Source organism: Chiloscyllium punctatum, chromosome 32 (assembly GCF_047496795.1).
Source record: "Chiloscyllium punctatum isolate Juve2018m chromosome 32, sChiPun1.3, whole genome shotgun sequence".
Taxonomy (NCBI): domain Eukaryota; kingdom Metazoa; phylum Chordata; class Chondrichthyes; order Orectolobiformes; family Hemiscylliidae; genus Chiloscyllium; species Chiloscyllium punctatum.
Window position 1 is genome coordinate 53,705,559 of NC_092770.1, and position 23,474 is coordinate 53,729,032.

The 23,474-nt window shown below is 44.2% G+C and overlaps 1 protein-coding gene across 6 annotated transcripts in view; it reads right to left on the reverse strand.

Moving 5' to 3' along the window:
* The window catches only part of aass (aminoadipate-semialdehyde synthase), a 72,293-nt gene extending 64,747 nt beyond the window's left edge, over positions 1–7,546 (reverse strand). For 3 of the 6 annotated variants that reach the window (XM_072552405.1, XM_072552404.1, XM_072552399.1), the window contains exon 1: positions 7,306–7,428. The gene's annotated coding sequence lies outside the window, so the exon portion shown is untranslated. Of the gene's footprint in view, positions 1–755; positions 1,425–6,732; positions 6,948–7,305; positions 7,429–7,449 lie in introns of those variants that run through there. The other 3 variants (XM_072552403.1, XM_072552402.1, XM_072552400.1) reach the window with 3 other exon arrangements.
* Positions 7,547–23,474: the final 15,928 nt, after the last annotated feature.

Sequence of the window (23,474 nt, forward strand, 5' to 3'; positions counted from 1 at the left end):
TGCCCATAGGGGGCACTCCTCCCAACTCCTTGCTATCATCCCAACTTCCTCTAGCTGAGACTGTGCTATAGCCCCAGGTAATTCACAAATGAAGTTATTTACATTGAGAATTAACAATGGATACCCATCCCCCCCACACCCCAACACACATCTTAACCACCGGTATAGCCACCCTCAATTCAAAAATAAAAGGACAGCAGTAAAAACAAAATCCCCAGATAATACCCAACTAACCAATATATGAAATAATTCCAGTTTTACCTCAAGGCAGTACGTTTAAAGCCAATAACCACAAAAAAAAGGGGGAGGAAGGAGAAAAAAAAGGGGTAATAAAAAACCTTTTAAAAACCCATACCATTGTCTATAACAATGCCCCCTCTCCCCGCCACCCCAACTCGACTCCTTTAATGCAGAGAATTCACAAAGTCCTTTGCCTTCTCTGCCTTTTATGTACAGTCTCTCCATGAGCGAAATGCAACACAGCGAGTACCTCAAGGAATATTGAATGTCCAGGTCCCTTAACTTTATTTTAACTTTATCAAATGCCCTTCTCTTCTTAATTAAGGCTCCTGAGAAGTCCTAAGAAAACATTATTCTTGAGCCTTCGTATGTTAAAGCCTGTGGATCTCTGCTCAGTCTTCTTGCTGTTTCAATCACTAATCTTTATAATGCTGGAATTGCACTAGGGCCAGGCAGGGGCGTGGGTCTGACCCGGACCTGCGCATTGCGATCCAGTGGACCCGCTCCACACTCACCAGGCCTGACTCCAACTCCAGCCCCAGAAACTTCGGGAACCACCTCTCCAGGAAACCAGCGATGTTCTCGCCTTGCTCGTGTTCCGAAAGACCCACAAGCCGGAAGTGTTTTTTTCTATATTTTTATTTTCCAGGTCATCCACATGCTCTTGAAGGACCGGAACCTGGTCTTCCAGCATTCAGATCCTTCCGCCCAAGACCTCTGCCATGGTCTGCAACGCCGCAGTCCTCTCCTCTACTGCCTCTCTTCGATCAAACAATTGAATTCCTGCTCCTGCTTTTTAAGCATGGCAGATAGTAGTTCCACTGCTGCTTCAATATTTTCTTGGAGTTTGGCAAACTCTGAGAGTAACTGTTGCTGCCCCATTAAATCCAAAGGGGCCGCCCCGGGAGTGTGTGCAATGGCTGCAGGCACCCCTGATGCAGTAAGGGAGTGCCCTGTCCGCTGTACTCTTTAGGCCCCTTTCCTTTATTCGTTTTCATTCAAGACTTAAAGCTGTTGCACCACAATCTTAGCAGCTCCAGATGTTCAGCAAGTTTACATTAACAGTTTTTTCTCCTGGGGCTGGTTGATAAGGCGGGTAAACGCCCACCTTGCCAGGGGGTATGGCACAGAGCCCAGCACAGCAGACCACTCAGACCGCTGCAATCTTGGATCTCCCGTCACTCCTATTTTAAAAGATCACGAGGCCAAGTGAGGTGTTGGTTTAATTAACAGAAGGGTTCACCACCATGTCATAACACAAGCCAGAGACTCACTTTGCACTTGTATTGATAGTGTAAAGCAGTGCATCAACAGGGGCTTAGCTATCACTTCTTTCAACTCTTGATTGTGCCCAAAATTAAATGACTGTGTGACATTGTGTTGTCTGCAAGCATGCCATATGCCTCCTTTATTGTCCTTTCCACTGTTGTGACCACTTTCAGGGATATACAGACCCCAAAATCCCTCCGTACATCAATGTCGCTCAACATTCTGCCATTAACTGTATAATTTTCCTTAACATTTGATTTCCCAAAGCGCAGCACTTCACGCTTACCCAGATAAATCGCCATCTGCCATTTCTCCACCCATATCTGCAACTGAGGCTGAGGGGTTACCATTTTGAGGTTTACGAAATCATGAGGGGCATGGATAAAGAGACAAAGTTTCCTTTTCCCAGGGTTGGGGAAGTCCAGAACTGGAGGTCATAGATTTAGGGCGAGAGGGGAAAGATATAAAAGGGACGAAAGGCACAACTTTTTCATACAAAAAGTGCATGTATGGAATGATCTGCCAGAGGAAGTGGAGGAGGCTGGTACAATTACAACATTTAAAAGGCACCTGGATGCTGACATGAATAGGAAAGGTTTAGAGAGATATGGGCCAAATGCTGGCAAATGGGACTAGATTTATTTAGGATATCTGGTCAGCATGGATGAGTTGAACTGAAGGGTCAGTTTCCATGCTGTATATCTCTCTGACTCTGTGATCTATATCCTGTGGTATACCTTGATAATCTTCTACATTATCAACAACTCCACCGATCATTGTATTGTCTGCAAACCTACTAACTCACCTACATATACTTTCAGGATTAGTGGTGCTGGAAGAGCACAGCAGTTCAGGCAGCATCCGAGGAGCAGTAAAGTTGACATTTCGGGCAAAAGCACTTCATCAGGAATAAAGGCAGTGAGCCTCAAGCTTGGAAAGATAAGCTAAAGGAGGGTGAGGGTGGGGAGAAAGTAGCATAGAGTACAATAGGTGAGAGGGGGAGGGGATGAAGGTGATAGGTCAGGGAATAGGGAGGAGTGGATAGGTGGAAAAGAAGATAGGCAGGTAGTCATGGGGACAGTGCTGAGCTGGAAGTTTGGAACTAGGGTGAGGTGGGGGAAGGGGAAATGAGGAAACTGTTGAAGTCCACATTGATGCCCTGGGGTTGTAGTGTTCCGAGGCAGAAGATGAGGCGTTCTTCCTCCAGGCGCATTGTGGCGAGGGAGTGGCGGTGAAGGAGGCCCAGGACCTCCATGTCCTCGGCAGAGTGGGAGGGGGAGTTGAAACATTGGGCCACAGGGCGGTGTGGTTAATTGGTGCGGGTGTCCAAGAGATATTCCCACAAGCCTGACCACCCTGGCCGACCCATTGTCTCAGCATGCTCCTGCCCCACTAAACTCATCTCTACCTACCTCGACACTGTCCAATCCCCCCTAGTCCAGGAACTCCCCACATACATTCGAGACACCACCCACGCCCTCCACCTCCTCCAAGACTTCCGTTTCCCTTGACCCCAAGGCCTTATCTTCACCATGGATATCCAATCCCTGTACACCTCCATCCGCCATGACCAGGGCCTCCGTTTTTTACTCTCCCAACATTCCCAACAGTACCCTTCCACCAACACTCTCATTCGTTTGGCCGAACAGGTCCTCACCCTTAACAATTTCTCCTTCGAATCCTCCCACTTCCTCCAGACCAAAGGCGTAGCCATGGGCACACACATGGGCCCCAGCTATGCCTATCTCTTTGTTGGCTACGTAGAACAGTCGATCTTCCGTAATTACACCGGCACCACTCCCCACCTCTTCCTCTGCTACATTAATGACTGCATTGGCGCCACCTCGTGCTCCCACAAGGAGGTTGAGCAATTCATCAACTTCACTAACACATTCCACCCTGACCTTAAATTACCTGGACCATCTCTGACACCTCCCTCCCCTTCCTGGAACTCTCCATCTCCATTAATGACGACCGACTTGACACTGACATTTTTTACAAACCCACCGACTCCCACAGCTACCTGAATTACACCTCTTCCCACCCTACATCTTGCAAAAATGCCATTCCGTATTCCCAATTCCTCCGCCTCCGCCGTATCTGCTCCCAGGAGGACCAGTTCCACCACAGAACACACCAGATGGCCTCCTTCTTTAGAGACCACAATTTCCCTTCCCACGTGGTTAAAGATGCCCTCCAATACATCTCGTCCACATCCCGCACCTCCGCCCTCAGACCCCACCCTTCCAACAGTAACAAGGACAGAACGCCCCTGGTGCTCACCTTCCACCCTACTAACCTTCGCATAAACCAAATCATGCACCGACATTTTCGCCATCGCCAAACAGATCCCACCACCAGGGATATATTTCCCTCCCCACCCCTTTCCGCCTTCCGCAAACACCGTTCCCTCCGTGACTACCTGGTCAGGTCCACGACCCCCTACAACCCATCCTCCCATCCTGGCACCTTCCCCTGCCACCACAGGAACTACAAAACCTGCGCCCACACCTCCTCCCTCACCTCCATCCAAGGCCCTAAAGGAGCCTTCCACATCCAAAGTTTTACCTGCACATCCACTAATATCATTTATTGTATCCATGGCTCCCGATGCGATCTCCTCTACATTGGGGAGACTGGACGCTTCCTAGCAGAGCGCTTTAGGGAACATCTCCAGGACACCCGCACCAGTCAACCACACCGCCCTGTGGCCCAACATTTCAACTTCCCCTCCCACTCTGCCGAGGACATGGAGGTCCTGGGCCTCCTTCACCGCCGCTCCCTCACCACCAGACGCCTGGAGGAAGGACGCCTCATCTTGTGCCTCGGAACACTTCAACCCCAGGGCATCAATGTGGACTTCAACAGTTTCCTCATTTCCCCTTCCCCCACCTCACCCTAGTTCCAAACTTCCAGCTCAGCACTGTCCCCATGACCTGTCCTACCTGCCTATCTTCTTTTCCACCTATCCACTCCACCCTCCTCCCTGACCTATCACCTTCATCCCCTCCCCACTCACCTATAGTACTCTATGCTACTTTCTCCCCACCCCCACCTTGCTTATCACACCACGCTTCAGGCTCTCTGCCTTTATTCCTGATGAAGTGCTTTTGCCCGAAATGTCGATTTTACTGCTCCTCGGATGCTGCCTGAACTGCTGTGCTCTTCCAGCACCACTAATCCAGAATCTGGTTTCCAGCATCTGCAGTCATTGCTTTTACCATGTACACTTTCATCCAAGTACCACTATCTTCTGCCTTCCATGGGCTAGCCAATTCTGAATCCAAATGGTCGTCACTGTGGATGCCATGTATAATTAATCTTTTGGATGAGCCTACCATGTGGGACCTTGTCAAAAGCTTTCTTCAAATCCATAAAGACAACATCTATTGCTCTACTCTCATCGAAAAATTCATTCAAATTGGTAAAACATGACCTGCCCCGCACAAAGCTGTTGTGGTCTATAGAATATTTCACTACTAGAAACAAAAGTATCATATCTCAGGAATCACAGCGCATGGAACATTCTGTTACTGCTGTCACTTGTAACATTGAAAGCTGAGGACAAACTGGCTGACATCGCTTATGTTGTGGTTGAGCAGCCTAACCATTTATCAAACAAACATGAAATAGGAGTAAAACTATTTGGGTTGTCACACTTGTTCCACCATTCAATTACATCATGGCTGATCAAAAGGGTTTTAATTCCATGTTCCCATTTACCCTGCCAAACAAGAATCTATCCACCTCAGTCCTAAACATATTCAATTCCCATCATTCTGAGGTAGAGTGTTCCAACGTTGCACAGCCAGATGGGAAATAAAACCTCATCATTGCCTTAAAAAGGGACAATCTTTAAATTTTAAAACTGTGCCCCTTGGTTTTCGAATGATTTACGAGAAGAAACAACCTTTCCACATTCACGTCGTCAAAACTATTCAGCATCCCACACACTTCACGGAAACGAGGAGACATTTCTTCAGCCAGAGAGTGGTGGGCCTGTGGAATTCATTGCACAGAGTGCAGTGGAGGCCGGGACGTTAAATGTCCTCAAGGCAGAGGTTGATAAATTCTTTATCTCGCAAGGAATTAAGGGCTACAGGGAGAGTGTGTGTAAGTGGCATTGAAATGCCCATCAGCCATGATGAAATAGCGGAGTGGACTCGATGGGCTGAATGGTCTTACTTCCACTCCTACATCTTATGGTTTTATGGTCTAAGCCATCCCTCATTCTTGTACACCACAGTGGAAACAAGCCCAGCCTGTGTACAACCAATCCTCAAAAGACAACCCACTCATTCTACCGTAATACAGTCTGAAAGAAACCTGGAGTGCCAGACCATTCTCAGTCACAAACTGCACTCTATGCTACCGCACAGTGACAGTTTCTCACTTAAATCTGCAGATAATCAGGACAAGGCGATGCAGAAGCATGGAGAACAAAACCTTACAGAAGGCTCCACAATTCCAGCTTTCTGGTGATTTTTTTTTAAGAGGTAGCACTAAGGCTGCTGTGCACACAAGGTTTGTAGAAAGGGAGAAGAGGTAATAAACCTGAAGCACAGTCCAACTGAGGAGTGAGACTGTTTTTTAAATTCTAGTCTCTATTCAGAGTTTTAACCTACCTACTTCAACAACAGTCTCAGGGTACATTATCTGATCCTTCTCTCCTGTGGATTAGAAAACCTTGCAAGTTATCTGTCATAATTCCCTCATGACCACTGAGAGGCACTTCAAAAGGAACTTACTGGCTGTAAATTGCTTTGGAATATCCTGATGTTGTGTCAGAAGTCTTCAGTTTATTTCACCCCATTCCATCCCCCTCTACTCATCCAAGTACACGATCAAATTCAAGCACACCCAAGGGACTCGACTAGTGGCAGTACCAAACATGGGCAGAATTCCAATGCCCATTAAACTACAAAACTTGGTACAGATCATACAAAAGCCAGAACGGGGGCGGAGGGAAATTGGACCAGCTCAAACTCACAATGTGCAGCATTCACTTCAGCCAAACGGGAGAGTATTGTGGGAATTCTGAATAGGCACAGTCGAATGAAGTTAACGGGAGGGGAACACACAGGATAACGAGAACAACAATTTGCCATTAGACACCACTTTTAACCCTGTGAAACCTCGTGACAATATTCAACAACAAAAAAACTTGACACTGAATCATTTACAGGGATACTAACTTCGGAAACAAAAGCTTGTTAGAAATACCTGATTTCAAATACGGATTTTAACAGAGCGGGGCCAAGCGAAGAGGTTCTAGGTCCGCCTCACACCACATTCTAAGCCGCAAGTCAATATTCTGCTGGCTGCTTTATAAAGTTACTACCGTTCCGTATTCTTTCTATATGCCAGGCGTTTAACCAGAACTGAGTATTGCACATGTAGCTTGACAAATATCGCGTTTTTCTTTTACGCACAGGAAGTGAAAACACGTTAGGAAATGTTTCCCCGTCCAGCGGAGGGGGACTGGAAGCTAGGATTCTAAATATAGGCGAGCAAGGCTGTTCAAGATCTTGGACCATGACATTAGCTCCTTGGGAGGACTGGCCGTCCGTCTATTCCCGGCTGTCCCTGGAACATGGACCGGGGAAGGGAGTGAATATAGGACTCAACAGGCCTGAAGAATCAAATACAATACATCGCAGCTCCCCCCCCCTCCCCCTCAAAAAAAAGTGAAACCTCTCTGTACGCCAATTGTTCACGCTGCTATAAAGTCAGAGAGGGTGCGGGAGAATTCAGAGAAACCAGCAAGGAACTGCCAGTTCTGGGTAACATACTTACCTCGTTGTTGAACAGAGCAGGGTTTGAAAGGGATTAGGCATGAAGGCTATTTCCAGTGCGATGTGAAACTGGCTGCGCTCCCACACGCAGCTCACAGTGCGTCATCGCAATGCACTACCTCCTCAGTAATAAGCACACACTGACCTGTATGTCACCGGGAAATATTCAGCCAGCATTGGAGAACAGGCCACGGTTTTACTCTGCTGTATTGTTTCGCTCATTCCAGTATGGCACTTCTTCCGCGCAAGGTGACACTGTTGTTAGGTCACTATTTCTTGCTGATTTTGATAGTGGTTGGCCAGAAACACTCTCCCCGTTTCCCCCCTCACCCCAATGTGTAGAGGGTGTTTCAGCCAGAGAACGTGCATTCAGGTGTTTTTGCATTGCTGGGATTCATACTGTACATCAGTCAGTATTTACACAGTTAAAAATCACACAAAACCAGGCGATAGTCCAACAGCTTTATTTGAAAGTACTAGTTTGGAGCGCTCTAAAAGCTGGTGTTTCCAAATAAACCTGTTGGACAATAGCCTGGTGTTGTGTGATTTTAACTTTGCCCACCCCAGTCCAACACCGACATCTCCTCATCAAGTATTCATGCAGACAGACTCTAACCTCACACCTTCAATGCATTGTCTGGGTTCAGATGTCATTTTTTATAAAATTTTACTTACTTACAGGCAGTGACCAGTGGGGTACCGCAGGGATCCGTGCTGGGACCGCAGCTTTTTACAATATATGCAAATGATATAGAAGATGGTATCAGCAATAACATTAGCAAATTTGCTGATGATACAAAGCTGGGTGGTAGGGTGAAATGTGATGAGGATGTTAGGAGATTACAGGGTGACCTGGACAAGTTAGGTGAGTGGGCAGATGCATGGCAGATGCAGTTTAATGTGGCTAAATGTCTGGTTATCCACTTTGGTGGCAAGAACAGGAAGGCAGATTACTACCTCAATGGTATCAAATTAGGTAAAGGGGCTGTTCAGAGAGATCTGGGTGTTCTTGTCCACCAGTCAATGAAGGCAAGCATGCAGGTACAGCAGGTCGTGAAGAAGGCTAATAGCATGCTGGCCTTCATAACAAGAGGAATTGAGTATAGAAGCAAAGAGGTGCTTCTGCAGCTGTACAGGGCCCTGTGAGACCACACCTGGAGTACTGTGTACAGTTCTGGTCTCCAAATTTGAGGAAAGACATTCTGGCTATTGAGGGAGTGCAGCGTAGGTTCATGAGGTCAATTCCTGGAATGGCAGGATTGCCTTACACGGAAAGACTGAAGCGACTGGGCTTGTATACCCTTGAGTTTAGAAGACTGAGAGGGGATCTGATTGAAACGTATAGGATTATGAAAGGATTGGACACTCTGGCAGGAGGAAACATATTTCCGCTGATGGGGGAGTGCCGAACCAGAGGACACAACTTAAAAATACGGGGTAGACCATTTAGGACAGAGATGAGGAGAAACTACTTCACCCAGAGAGTGGTGGCTGTGTGGAATGCTCTGTCCCAGAGGGCAATGGAGGCCCAGTCTCTGGATTCATTTAAGAAAGAATTGGATAGAGCTCTTAAAGATAGTGGAGTCAAGGGTTATGGAGATAAGGCTGGAACAGGATACTGATTGGGAATGATCAGCCATGATCATATTGAATGGCGGTGCAGGCTCGAAGGGCTGAATGGCCTACTCCTGCATCTATTGTCTATTGTCTATTGTCTATAACCAGGGAGCAATCAAACCTCTATCTATAGCTTAGGCAGCCTCAATACCTCGGGAATGTGATTTGAGAAAAATTCTGGGATTTACATATTGGTGAATTGAGACCTGCACCCCCATTTTAAGTGATCAAAAAAGAAACCTGCACCCCCATTTAAGACTTAACAGCAATCTAGGTTTGTTTAATACATTGCAACAGTTTTATGACACTTTGATATTTTACTATAAATTCTATGTCCTATGATCCTCCCCCACTAGCTACCTGATAAAGGAGCAGTGCTCTGAAAGCTTACCTCCAAATAAACCTGTTGGACTATAACCTGGTGTTCTGGATTAGTGGTGCTGGAAGAGCACAGCAGTTCAGGCAGCATCCAAGTAGCTTCAAAATCGACATTTCGGGCAAAAGCCCTTCATCAGGAATAACCTGGTGTTGTGTGACTTTTTAACTTCATCCATCCCAATCCAGCACCAGCACCTCTCCACATCAAGTCTTCCTCTATACACAGTGGTTCCCAAAGGTGTGCTCCATTGGTAGTCCACAAGGCTCCTCCAGGCTTCCATGATCTAAGTCACTGATGAGCTAACAAAGCAACCAAGGCTATATGGGAAAATAGGCCAGATCTACTATTTCCACTCTCCCTAAGTAAGGCCATCCATCAGGATGGAGGATGACTTGTTTTCCTGAATTCGGAGAAGGCTGATCAGTCCTTTGCACAAGGTGCAGACTCTGCTACAGGTAGGCCAGGTAGTGCTTGAGGTTTTGGGTAGACAGGCTGTTGTATAGTACCTCAAACCTCATCTCTACAGATTCCCAATGAAATCTCTTCCTGTACTTGGGGCCTTCCCTTCACCACTCATACATGATGTAACACAACCAGACCGACCAGGTCATCATGCACGTAAGCAACCACAGTGAGCAGTAAACAAAATTTATGTTACTGTTGATTTTGTTGGATTAATATACATCCATTTCACAGAAGATGCTTATCGTACATAAAAAAAGCTTATAATTTAGGAGATGTATGTCATGCAGGCTCTCAAATCTGCTCCATCATTCAAACGCAATCTGATTGAAACTGCAATAGCACATTCTAGTCGATCTACCCTTGGGCAACAATTTAAACAGCATGAGAAGAGGGCACTGATTGGTTGGGACATCATTGGAAGAGAGGAGTGGGGAATGGAACAAGAACAGTTGCATGTCAATCTGAATTCTCAGACTAGGCAGGTTAATTCCAATTGGTTGGGGTGTTCTCATGAGAATGCCACAAAGATTCTACTGTGTTGGCTCTTGCCTGTTTTAAAGTTTGTTTCTGACTTTCTTTGTCAAGATGCTCCACCTTCTTGCAAGAGACACTGGCCTTGGTACGCTTGAAAACCATCTCTGATTCATCAGTTTAATGTTAGCAACTGCTGAAGGAAAGATCGACTAATTTTCTTCGGTTTAACATGAGTTTGAGTGTCATGGTAGTGCAGTGGCTAGCACTGCAGCCTTACAGTGCCAGATACCTGGGTTTGATTCCACCCTTGGGCGACTGTGTTGAATTTGCATGTCTCCCTATATCTGCGTGGGTTTCCTCCAAAGATGTATTAGCACACACCCCAGGGTCAATTTTGTAATTAATTGGATGACCAGTAACTTGAACTTATCTGATTTAGGTGAATTACCTATGACCTCTAAGAAAGATGGATTTACAATATCAAAAGTCGGCATCATATAATGTTTTGAGCTTTATTGAAGCCAAATCTAGAAAGTTGCCCAGGTACATCCTGTACACAAAAAGCAGGACAAATCCAACTGAGCCAATTACCACTCCATCAGTCTACTCTCAATCATCAGTAAACTGATGAAAGGTGTCATTAACAACCTGTTCAGTGATGCCCAATTTGGGTTCTGCTGGGCCCACTAATCTCTTGAACTCAACACAGCCTTGATTCAAACATGGCCAACAGAGCTGAATTCCAGAACGGAGATGAGAGTAGCAGCTGTTGACATCAAGGCCATAACTGACAGAGTGAGGCATCAAAAAAAATCCTTGCAAAACTGGAGTCAAAGGGTAGAGACTTTCTGCAGATCTTGCTTAAAGGAAGATCAATCATCTCAGCCACAGGATATATCTGCAGGAATTCCTCAGGGTAGTGTCCTGGGCTCAACCACCTTCAGCTGCTTCATCATAAGGTCAGAAGTGGGGACATTTAGGGTTTTCATCATCATTGATGCAATATTCTGGCTATGTTATCCACATGTAGATCCTTTCAAAGAAGTTGAATAATTCAGTATCTATGTCCTTGCTGAATCCAAGATGTCTTATACATTGTTCAGCTGAATAATGCTGAAGATAAAAGGAACTGACAGGAACTGATGAGAGGATTAACAATGGGCTGTTATGTGAATGGAATTATGTTCGGTCAGGCAGGTCTGCTAAGAGTTAAAACAGCAGGAGATCAGGAACTGCTGTCTTTACCAGATAAGGCATACATTTGGACAAAACATTTGGGATTGCTCATGTGCACAGTTAAGTACAAATAAGGCACATACTTGACACAGAGACTTGTGTATAAAGACCCTGAAGAACTCTTTTTGTTCAACACTACTTCCAAGATTAACATTGTGCAAGAAATACCCTATATCAGGAGGTGTAGTGAAGATGTTGAGCAGAGTTTCAACCTGGCCAGCTGTGACATCACCCAGGTATGGGTTTAGTTACAGCAATCAGGGCAGCGAAAGACAGTGATTGAAATATCTGTAGTAGTTAAAAATGCGTGTTATTTGTTTAAGCACTTAATACATGAATTGTCATTTTATAGACTACAAAGCATCTCCACTGTATCTTTGTCTATGTACATACTGTTGTCCCTCATAGACTGGCAACAGTTCCTACCTGACATGGAGGGAGGCGTGCTGTTCTCCAAATACCTTTGTGGACTGTTTCTTCTCTGGAGAGTCAACTTACTCCAACCAATGTAAACATCACTTTGTTTACAGCCTGTGTTCCATTTCTCTATTGGTTTGCAACCTAAGTGAGATTGCAACTATAGCATTAACAACATTACTACAGCCCCCTTTCTGAACACAGGTATAAGATTCCTCCAAAATCTCCTCCAGAATGCACAGACAGTTTACAGACAAACAGTAGCTCAAAATTATCTAACCTGAAAGTTTGACTCGTCAAATGATACTATTACGTGGCTTCTTGTGCAACTGCTACATATTAAGCTGGGAATGTTTAGGACCCTGAATTAAACAGACTTGCATGGTCAAACCCAGTAGAATATGCATTGATTAAGCCTCAGATGCAGCTTTGTATTAAATGTGTCAACATTGCATACTTAGAACATAGAACATAGAACAATACAGCGCAGTACAGGCCCTTCGGCCCTCGATGTTGCGCCGATCAAAGCCCACCTAACCTACACTAACCCACTATCCTCCATATACCTATCCAATGCCCGCTTAAATACCCATAAAGAGGGAGAGTCCACTACTGCTACTGGCAGGGCATTCCATGATCTTACGACTCGCTGAGTGAAGAACCTACCCCTAACATCAGTCCTATATCTACCCCCCCTTAATTTAAAGCTATGCCCCCTTGTAATAGCTGACTCCATACGCGGAAAAAGGTTCTCACTGTCAACCCTATCTAACCCCCTAATCATCTTGTACACCTCTATCAAATCACCCCTAAACCTTCTTTTCTCCAAAGAAAACAACCCCAAGTGCCTCAGCCTTTCCTCATAGGATCTTCCTACCATACCAGGCAACATCCTGGTAAACCTCCTCTGCACCCGTTCCAGTGCCTCCACATCCTTCCTATAGTATGGTGACCAAAACTGCACACAATATTCCAGAAGCGGCCGCACCAGAGTCTTATACAACTGCAGCATGACCTCAGGACTCCGGAACTCAATTCCTCTACCAATAAAAGCCAGTACGCCATATGCCTTCTTCACTGCACTATTTACCTGGGTGGCAACTTTCAGAGATCTGTGTACATGGACACCAAGATCCCTCTGCTCTTCCACACTACCAAGTAGTCTACCATTAGCCCAGTAATCCATCTTTTTATTACTCTTACCAAAGTGAATCACTTCACACTTAGCTACATTGAACTCCATTTGCCACCTTTCTGCCCAGCTCTGCAGCTTCTCTATATCCCGCTGTAACCTGCCATATCCTTCCTCACTGTCTACAACTCCTCCGACTTTCGTATCATCCGCAAACTTGCTCACCCAACCTTCTAACCCTTCCTCCAGGTCATTTATAAAAATGACAAACAGCAATGGTCCCAAAACAGATCCTTGCGGAACACCGCTAGTGACGGCACTCCAAGATGAATCTTTGCCATCAACTACTACCCTCTGTCTTCTTCCAGAGAGCCAATTCCTAATCCAAACCTCCAACTCACCCTCAATGCCATATCTCTGTATTTTCTGCAGTAGCCTACCATGGGGGACCTTATCAAACGCCTTGCTAAAATCCATATATACTACATCTACCGCTTTCCCCTCATCTACCTCCTTCGTCACCTTCTCAAAGAATTCAATAAGGTTTGTGAGGCACGACCTGCCCTTCACAAAACCATGCTGACTATCCTTGATCACATCATTCTTATCCAGATGTGCATAAATCCTATCCCTTATAATTCTCTCTAAGACTTTGCCCACAACAGAAGTGAGACTCACTGGCCTATAGTTACTAGGATTATCCCTACTCCCCTTCTTGAACAAGGGAACCACGTTTGCTAGCCTCCAGTCCTCTGGCACTACTCCTGTAGACAAAGAGGACACAAAAATCAAGGCCAATGGCTCTGCAATCTCCTCCCTTGCTTCCCAGAGAATCCTAGGATAAATGCAATCAGGCCCAGGGGACTTATCTATTTTCACCCTTGCCAGAATTTCCAACACCTCTTCTCTACATATCTCAAAGCCATCCATTCTACTTATTCGTGCCTCAGTATTCATATCGACAACAATGTCCTGTTCCTGAGTGAATACTGACGAAAAGTATTCATTCAGCGCCTCCCCAATCTCTTCAGCCTCCACACGCAACTTCCCATTACTATCCTTGATTGGACCTATTCCTTCCCTAGTCATTCTTTTATTCCTAACATACCTATAGAAAGCCTTAGTGTTTTCCCTAATCCTACCAACTAAGGACCTTTCATGTCCCCTCCTTGCTGCTCTTAGCTCTCTCTTCAGGTCCTTCCGGGCTACCTTATAACTCTCAATCGCCCCTATTGAACCTTCACGCCTCATCTTTACAAAGGCCGCCCTCTTCCATTTAACAAGGGATTCCAACTCCTTATTAAACCACGGCTCCTTCACACGACCCTTTCCTCCCTGCCTGATAGGTACGTACTTATCAAGGACACTCAATAGTTGCTCCTTGAACAAGTTCCACATATCAATTACGCTCTTGCCTTGGAATCTACTTTTCCAATCCACACATCCTAAGTCATGCCTCAACGCATCATAATTTCCCTGCCCCCAGCTATAACTCTTGCCCTGTAGTACACACTTATCCCTCTCCATCACTAGAGTACACACTTATCCCTCTCCATCACTTCTGGCATATGCATGACTCATCTCTACCATTGTGGTTGGGTGCATGAAGTGTTGTATGGACTGAAAGAGTATGGTCGGAAGTAGTGTTTTCACTACTTTCAGCTCTACCTGCACTATACAGCTCAACTTTGTAGCCCTGAACTTCTATCTGTTAGTCAGTCAGATATTCACATTGCCAACATGGGAAACTTGGCATATGCTCAAACTGTTCTTCCTTTCTTTTAAACTGCCAATTTAACCTCAAATATAGATTCCTGGCAATAGTTGTTCCCTCACAGAAAAAAATAATTGAAATACTTAAATACACAAGAGCACTTTTTGGGTTAGTTTAATTATTTTGAATATCTGTGCGACTCAGGGCTAGCATACCTATGTGAGTCTACAGACTGTAGACACAAACCTCACAATAACATGAACTAACATAACATGAACTAATGTTGCAGTTCAGTTCAGACAGAGTGTTGCACTCTCTGATTTTGGCCATTGGTGAAGATGCTAATCTGTTATATTGTCTACCCTCTCAAGTGTGCGTCAGTTTTTACAGAAGGGCTAGGAGCTCTCTGAATATTCTGGCTCATGTTTTCATCTCAACCATAAACAAATGAATTTGCTGTTCATCTCATTTGACATTGAAATCCTTGTCTTGGCTTCTCATAACATCTATATAATTAAAGGTGTAATATTTTAGATTATTTATACCATGGAAGATTTTATAACATTATTGTGGAATTGAACTGAATAATACTTATTTAGGCTGGGAAATCTGGAAATCAAGTTAACAATGTATTTGTTCATTGGGGGGGACAGCCTTGCAGGTGTAAGCTGCAGTGAAGGGGTCTGTGGCTCTGAGACTCAGAAGGGAAAGGGGGAGAGGAGGAGAGCGCTAGTTATAGGGGACTCTCTAGTTAGAGGGACGGACAGGCGGTTCTGTGGACATGGGCGAGACTCTCGGATGGTTTGTTGCCTCCCGGGTGCTAGGGTCCGAGACGTCTCGGACCGTGTCTTCAGAATCCTTAAGGGGGACGGTGTGCAGCCAGAAGTCGTGGTACACATTGGCACCAACGACATAGGTAGGAAGAGGGGTGGGGAGGTCATTCAAGAGCTCAAGGAGTTAGGCTGGAAGCTAAAAGCTAGGACAGACAGAGTCGTCATCTCTGGGTTGTTGCTGGTGCCACGTGACAGTGAGGCAAAGAATAGGGAGAGAGTGCAGTTGAACACGTGGCTGCAAGGATGGTGTAGGAGGGAGGGCTTCAGATATTTGGACAATTGGACTGCATTCTGGGGAAGGTGGGACCTGTATAAACAGGACGGGTTGCACCTGAACCAGAAGGGCACCAATATCCTGGGGGGTAGGTTTGCTAGCACTCTTCGGGGGGGTTTAAACTAATTTGGCAGGGGGATGGGATCCGGACTTGTAGTCCAGCAAGTAAGCTAGCTGTGTGTCAGGATGCCCAAGACTGTAGGGAGGCTGTGGAGAAGGTAGCACTGACAGGGACTACTTGCGGACACAGAGATGGGCTCAAGTGCGTATACTTCAACGCAAGGAGTATCAGAAATAAGGTGGGTGAACTTAAGGCGTGGATCGGTACCTGGGACTACGATGTTGTGGCCATCACGGAAACGTGGATAGATGAGGGACAGGAATGGCTGTTGGAGGTTCCTGGTTACAGATGTTTCAGTAAGATTAGGGAGGGTGGTAAAAAAGGAGGGGGCGTGGCATTGCTAATTAGAAATGGTATAACGGCTGCAGAAAGGAAGTTTGAGGGGGATCTGCCTCTGGAGGTAGTATGGGCTGAAGTCAGAAATAGGAAAGGTGCAGTCACCTTGTTGGGTGTTTATTATAGGCCCCCCAATACCAGCAGAGATGTGGAGAAACAGATTGGGAAACAGATTTTGGAAAGGTGCAGAAGCCACAGGGTCGTAGTCATGGACGACTTCAACTTCCCAAATATTGATTGGAAGCTCTTTAGATCAAGTAGATTGGATGGGGCGGTGTTTGTGCAGTGTGTCCAGGAAGCTTTTCTAACGCAGTATGTGGAGTGTCCAACCAGAGGGGAGGCCATATTGTATTTGGTACTTGGTAATGAACCGGGACAAGTGGTGGGCTTGTTAGTGGGTGAACATTTTGGTGATGGTGACCACAATTCTGTGACTTTCACCTTGGTTATGGAGAGAGATAGGTGCGCACGACAAGGTAGATTTTACAATTGGGGGAAGGGAAATTACGATGCTGTAAGACAGGATTTGAGGAGCATACGTTGGGAGCATAGGCTGTCAGGGAAGGATGTGGTGGAAATGTGGAACTTTTTCAAGGAGCAGATACGACGTGTCCTTGATATGTATGTACCGATCAGGCAGGAAAGAAATGGTCGTGTGAGGGAGCCTTGGTTGACGAGGGAGGTTGAATGTCTAGTAAAGAGGAAGAAGGAGGCTTACATAAGGTTGAGGAAACAGGGTTCAGACAGAGCAGTGGAGGGATACAGGATAGCCAGAAGGGACCTGAAGAAAGGGATTAGGAGAGCTAAGAGAGGGCATGAAAAATCCTTGGCGGATAGGATCAAGGATAACCCCAAGGCATTTTATGCGTATGTGAGAAACCTGAGAATGACGAGAACGAGGGTAGGTCCGATCAAGGACAGTAGTGGGAGACTGTGTATTGAGTCAGAAGAGATAGGAGAGGTCTTGAACAAGTACTTCTCTTCAGTATTTACGAACGAGAGGGACCGTATTGTTGAAGAGGAGAGTGTGAAACGGACTGTTAAGCTAGAAGAGATACCTGTTAGGAAGGAAGATGTGTTGGACATTTTGAACAACTTGAGGATAGACAAGTCCCCCGGGCCTGACGGGATATATCCTAGGATTATGTGGGAAGCAAGAGAGGAAATTGTAGTACCGTTGGCAATGATCTTCTCGTCTTCACTGGCAACGGGGGTGGTACCAGGGGACTGGAGAGTAGCGAATGTTGTGCCCCTGTTCAAAAAAGGGAATAGGGATAACCCCGGGAATTACAGGCCAGTTAGTCTTACTTCTGTGGTAGGCAAAGTAATGGAAAGGGTACTGAGGGATAGGATTTACAAGTATCTGGAAAGACACTGCTTGATTAGGGACAGCCAGCACAGATTTGTGAAGGGTAGGTCTTGCCTTACAAGTCTTATTGAATTCTTCGAGAAGGTGACCAAGCATGTGGATGAGGGTAGAGCAGTGGATGTAGTGTACATGGATTTTCGTAAGGCATTTGATAAGGTTCCCCATGGTAGGCTTATGCGGAAAGTCAGGAGGCATGGGATAGAGGGAAATTTGGCCAATTGGATAGAAAACTGGCTAACCGGTCGAAGGCAGAGAGTGGTGGTAGATGGTAAATATTCAGCCTGGAGCCCAGTTACAAGTGGAGTTCCGCAGGGTTCAGTTCTGGGTCCTCTGCTGTTTGTAATTTTTATTAATGACTTAGATGAGGGAGTCGAAGGGTGGGTCAGTAAATTTGCAGATGATACGAAGATAGGTGGAGTTGTGGACAGTGAGGAGGGCTGTTGTCGGCTGCAGTGGGACTTAGATATGATGCAGAGCTGGGCTGAGGAGTGGCAGATGGAGTTCAACCCTGCCAAGTGTGAGGTTGTCCATTTTGGAAGAACAAATAAGAATGCGGAATACAGGGTTAATGGTAGGGTTCTTAGTCAGGTGGAGGAACAGAGGGATCTTGGGGTCTATGTACATAGATCTTTGAAGGTTGCCACTCAGGTGGATAGAGTTTGTAAGAAGGCCTATGGAGTATTATCGTTCATTAGCAGAGGGATTGAATTCAAGAGTCGTGAAGTGATGTTGCAGCTGTACAGGACTTTGGTTAGGCCACAGTTGGAGTACTGTGTGCAGTTCTGGTCGCCTCACTTTAGGAAAGATGTGGAAGCTTTGGAGAGGGTGCAGAGAAGATTTACCAGGATGTTGCCTGGAATGGAGAGTAGGTCGTACGAGGATAGGTTGAGAGTTCTCGGCCTTTTCTTGTTGGAACGGCGAAGGATGAGGGGTGACTTGATAGAGGTTTATAAGATGATCAGAGGAATAGATAGAGTAGACAGTCAGAAACTTTTTCCCCGGGTACAACAGAGTGTTACAAGGCGACATAAATTTAAGGTGAAGGGTGGAAGGTATAGGGGAGATGTCAGGGGTGGGTTCTTTACCCAGAGAGTAGTGGGGGCATAGAATGCGCTGCCCGTGGGAGTGGTAGAGTCAGAATCATTGGCGACCTTTAAGCGGCATTTGGATAGGTACATGGATGGGTGCTTAATCTAGGTTAGAAGTTCGGCACAACATCGTGGGCCGAAGGGCCTGTTCTGTGCTGTATTGTTCTATGTTCTATGTTCAGAGGTGTGAACTTAAGTCTAAGAATAGAGTTCTAGGAAATAGTGAGGCTGTCAAATAAAATCTTTAAGTAAAAAATTGTTTAAAAAGGGGGAATATTTAATCATATTATTGTGAAATTTAGTTTCTAAATTTTACTTTCAACAATATGATAGATATAGAAATTGTAACTACTGAGAAACAATGATAAAAGAAGGCCTTTTCATCAGAAATAACTTGCATTTATGTAGCCACCTTCATGACCACTGTTCATCCTAAATCACTTTACAGATAACAAAATATTTTGACATTTGGGCCCAGATCTTCCATTTGGAAGATGATCATTGCAGCATCCCATTCTGAAGGATATGCTACAGGACCCCTCAGATGCTCAGATGTACTATCAACCCACAAATATCCTGGACAGTTTAAATACATGGCATCTGAAGCCTGCTGATAAAGATCTTCAACTCTGAATTGAATTGGATATGTCAGAGGGTTCTGGCTCACTTACCTAAGAAAAGATATAAGTTAAAACTGTTCTAACTATTAGGGAACTATAAAACTAAGCCTCTTACTCACTACTCCACAGACTCCATACCCAAATTGCTGATCTGACCATTTGACCCATCACCTTCCAACCTACTGTGACATGATAACACACACCCTCACTCTGACCTGACATGACACCCTCCTGGCACTCCCCAGTCAAAGTCTTACCAACTCACAGTACCCTCTTAGCCACTGTCTGCCATCTCACCCCCCTGACCTCCTGAACTGCAACTCTACCTTACTCACACCTGGAACTCCAACAACACTATCCCCGAAACCACTTGCCCTCCACATTGTTCCCTTACCTGGAACCTTCTCTCTGTAGCTTTTCAAGTTACCTTTGACACACCTAAACCTCAGAATACAGCAGTTATTAATGACAGCATAGTTGGCCTCCAATGCTGATCCTGCAAAATGCTAGAAGGCTCCCAGTCACATCACATCATTCAAGGAGCCCAATTTAGACATCTATAGTGCAAGGTGTTATGGAAAAAGCCAGGTGCCCCTCAAAATATTTTAAGAAGGCAGCCTCGACCCGAACTTTTTCTTACTTTAAAGACAGATGAGAAGTGGATACTCCAGGTGTGATGCAACTGATCAAGCCACTTGGTTTTGAGCAAAACAGAATTGATTTAACCACTACAGTTGAAACACAAACAGAAGAAAGCAGAATTTAGAATAATTTAACTATTGGAAAATGTAACCAACCCGATGGAGCAACTTAACTAATTAACTGTTCCAATACTGTAACATCCCATATGCACACCCCTTGGCAGAAAGGTAAATTCAAACACAGATTCTTACAGGCAGGAGCAACAACATCCAGAGAGAGATTTCAGAGACAGTCTGAGGAATTCTATACTGAAGCTTGCAACACTTCTGGACTCTCACATCTTGTGACTGCTACAGCTAAAAAAACACAAGAAAATTCCTGAACTTAGGAGAACTGGCCGCTCCCCTTCCATTGTTTAGTTGTTTCTCCGAGACTCTTCAGCACCCCTGCCTTTACAAGCTCTCTTCAAAAAACCAAAGGATAAAATAACCTTTTTAAAGTGATAGCATCATCACAATGGCAAAAGCAAAGAAGCATCATGACAATGCAGTGGTGATGGTCATTCCTTGGAAGATTTGCTCCACACTACCTGTTGCACTGTAGGCAGATCATGAGCCGATTTGTGCACTGTGAATCCGACAAACAACAATGAGCTAATTAGCCAAATAATGTTTCCAACAGTGTTACTTTAAAATTCATTCATTGAACCAGTGAGCCACTGGCAAAGAAAACTTTTATCTCCCATATTGAATGATTATTTAGAGGTGATTGTGACCTCCTTTTTTAAATTGTTGAAGTCTGCATGGTATAAGTGGGTCCACAGCAATGTTTAGCTGGGATGTTCTGACCCAGCAATGATTTAGGAATTAAAGCAACATATTTCCAAGTAAACAACACTTGTGGAGTGAGAATGTTTGTGTTCCCGTGTGTTATTGTCCTTGTCCCTCTAGGTTGTTAGTTCAGAAGATGCTATGGAAGAAACATTGCCCACTTCCTACATTGAAGAGCATTCCTTTATGTATTGACTTTTGCCTCAGGAACGGTGGAAAGACATTTGTGACTGAAAAGGTGAGTTACTCATAGACATAAAGGCATACAGATGTACAGGATGGAAACAGACTCATCAGTCCAACTCATCCATGCTAACCAGAAATCTTAAACTAATTTAATCCCAATTGCTAGCGTTTGGCCCAGTATTCCTCCCTGTTCATGTACCCATCCAGATGCATTTTATATGTTGCAATTGTACCAGCCTCCATCATTTCCTCTGGCAACTCATTCCATACATGCAGCATATTCTGCATGATCACTGAGCAAGGCTTAACTTCTGACTTGTTTGTTCCTGTCAAAGGGTGACCTTGGGGATGCTGTCGATTGGGAATTTGTGAATGGGTATGTAGTTAAATCTTAAGTGTTAGATTATCACGCTGAAGGATAAAGGTTGGCCAGAACATTAGGAGTACACCTGTTCAAATAGAGACATGGAATCTTTAAAATCCCGGGAAGGAACAGTTGGAGTCTCAATTCTGTGTCTTATTTAAGGGCAGCACTTTCAGTAGTCTAGTATTCCCTCAGCACTGAAATGCAATGGTTAGACATGAGATAACATTTATTACTTTGGGGTAAAGTGGAATTTGAACCCAGATCTTTTGACTGAGAGGTAGGAACACTGTGACCACACCACAGATGCTCTGCAGTAAGATTGTGTCCTCTCAGAAAGCATTTTAACCGACTTTAAGGGACTAAGTAGACATGCCATCTAGTGGTGTAAAAAACCATGCTGGGAAACTCAAACACATCATACTCAAAAGTGTAATGTCAACATTGTTTTTCTCTCTCTCTCCCTATAAATGCTGCCATTCCTGCTAAGTTTCTCCAGTATTATTATTTCAGGAATCCAGAATCTGCAGTACTTTGCTTTTATCCACGTTTTTGCCCACTGTATCAGGGTAGTGACAGATTTGTGTTGCCTTTCAACACTGAAATTCCAACTATAGCTCTGCAGAATGGCTGCAGAGATAATAGCTAGGGAAAAGTCTCACCTTTACAGTATTGAAATGTTCAGTGAAATTCACACTTCATACAAGATTTTAATAAGATAATTCATTACTGATGTCACAAAGCAGGTTTCTTTTTTCTAAAAGCTGTTCCTTTTCTCAAGGATACTATGTCCTTGGTTTTTTTCCAGGGGAGTAATAACCCACTCCCAGTGCCAATTAGACTGGTTTGGTACAGAGATTAAAGGATATTAAGAGGTCTTTTATATGTGAACAGTTGAGACTTCAAGCCAAAGTTGTCATGTTTTAGAAGTGACCTGTATATTGAAAGGGGAGTGGTCAGCTCTCTAGCTGAGCAGTTTAGTTCAGTCCAGAACTAGTTGGGAGTTCAATAGTGAGCTGTGTAGAAACAAACTCTCTCTCTCTCTCTCTCTCTCTCTCTCTCTCTCTCTCTCTGCCCTTCTAACTTCAACCTATAAGCATCTGTTCCATTTTTTAACTGTGTTTCAAGAGTGTTTGCTTATTGAGACTGTTGGGTATGTTTGGAACAGCATAATTAAGTCTAGTTTGGATAGACTGAGTTCTGTAGGGGTGCCTTATTCTGTTCTTTCTGTTTCATTATGTAATCTTGTGAATAAATTTTTATCTGTTTTAAAACTTGGTAGTCAACCTTGCAACCTCACTCCAGATAATTTTCACTGTACATTTAATGAAATAAATTGCAAAGTTATGGACTGGGCTGCCTGCTTAAGAATGCTTTGAGTGTCTGGCTGAGTCCATAACATTGAAAATTAATAAATAAGTTCAACTTTTACCTTCAGCTGATAAAATGGTTAAAAAGCACAGAGACATAATTAAAATCCCCTCTAAATTCATATGAACTGTCTTTTATATTCAATTATAAATTCCAAATTCAAATCTATAATGAAAACTGTCATCATAGCATGGCAAACTGCATTAACAATTTCTATATTAAACGTGAACAAAGGAATTTATAGTTGAAAAATAAGAAATGAAGAACATACAGCCAAAATACATTAATTTATAATAAATATAAGATCTATTTTAGTTTACCAATTTGTGCATTGTTTATCATTCCTTATACCATGATATGTAATTACTATTCAACATTAAATAGCTTCACAATTTTGATTCATAAGAGGTTGGATGAAGGCAAGAAGAAAATGATAGTGTAACAAAAGACAGAAGAAAAGACAATGTTTATAAACACAGCATGTTTGAAAATAATTTCCAATCAATGAAATATGTTTGAAATGTGATTACTGTTGTTGAAAAGATTTGGTCTGTGCACTATCAAATCATTTAGCAGTAAGTTGCAATTCAACCATGTAAGTACAGGATGATACGTCAAACAATTTAATGTTTTTACAGCAAAAAAGATTTATCAATTAATCAATAACTATACATTTTTGTTCAAATTCTATAAATTGTCTCT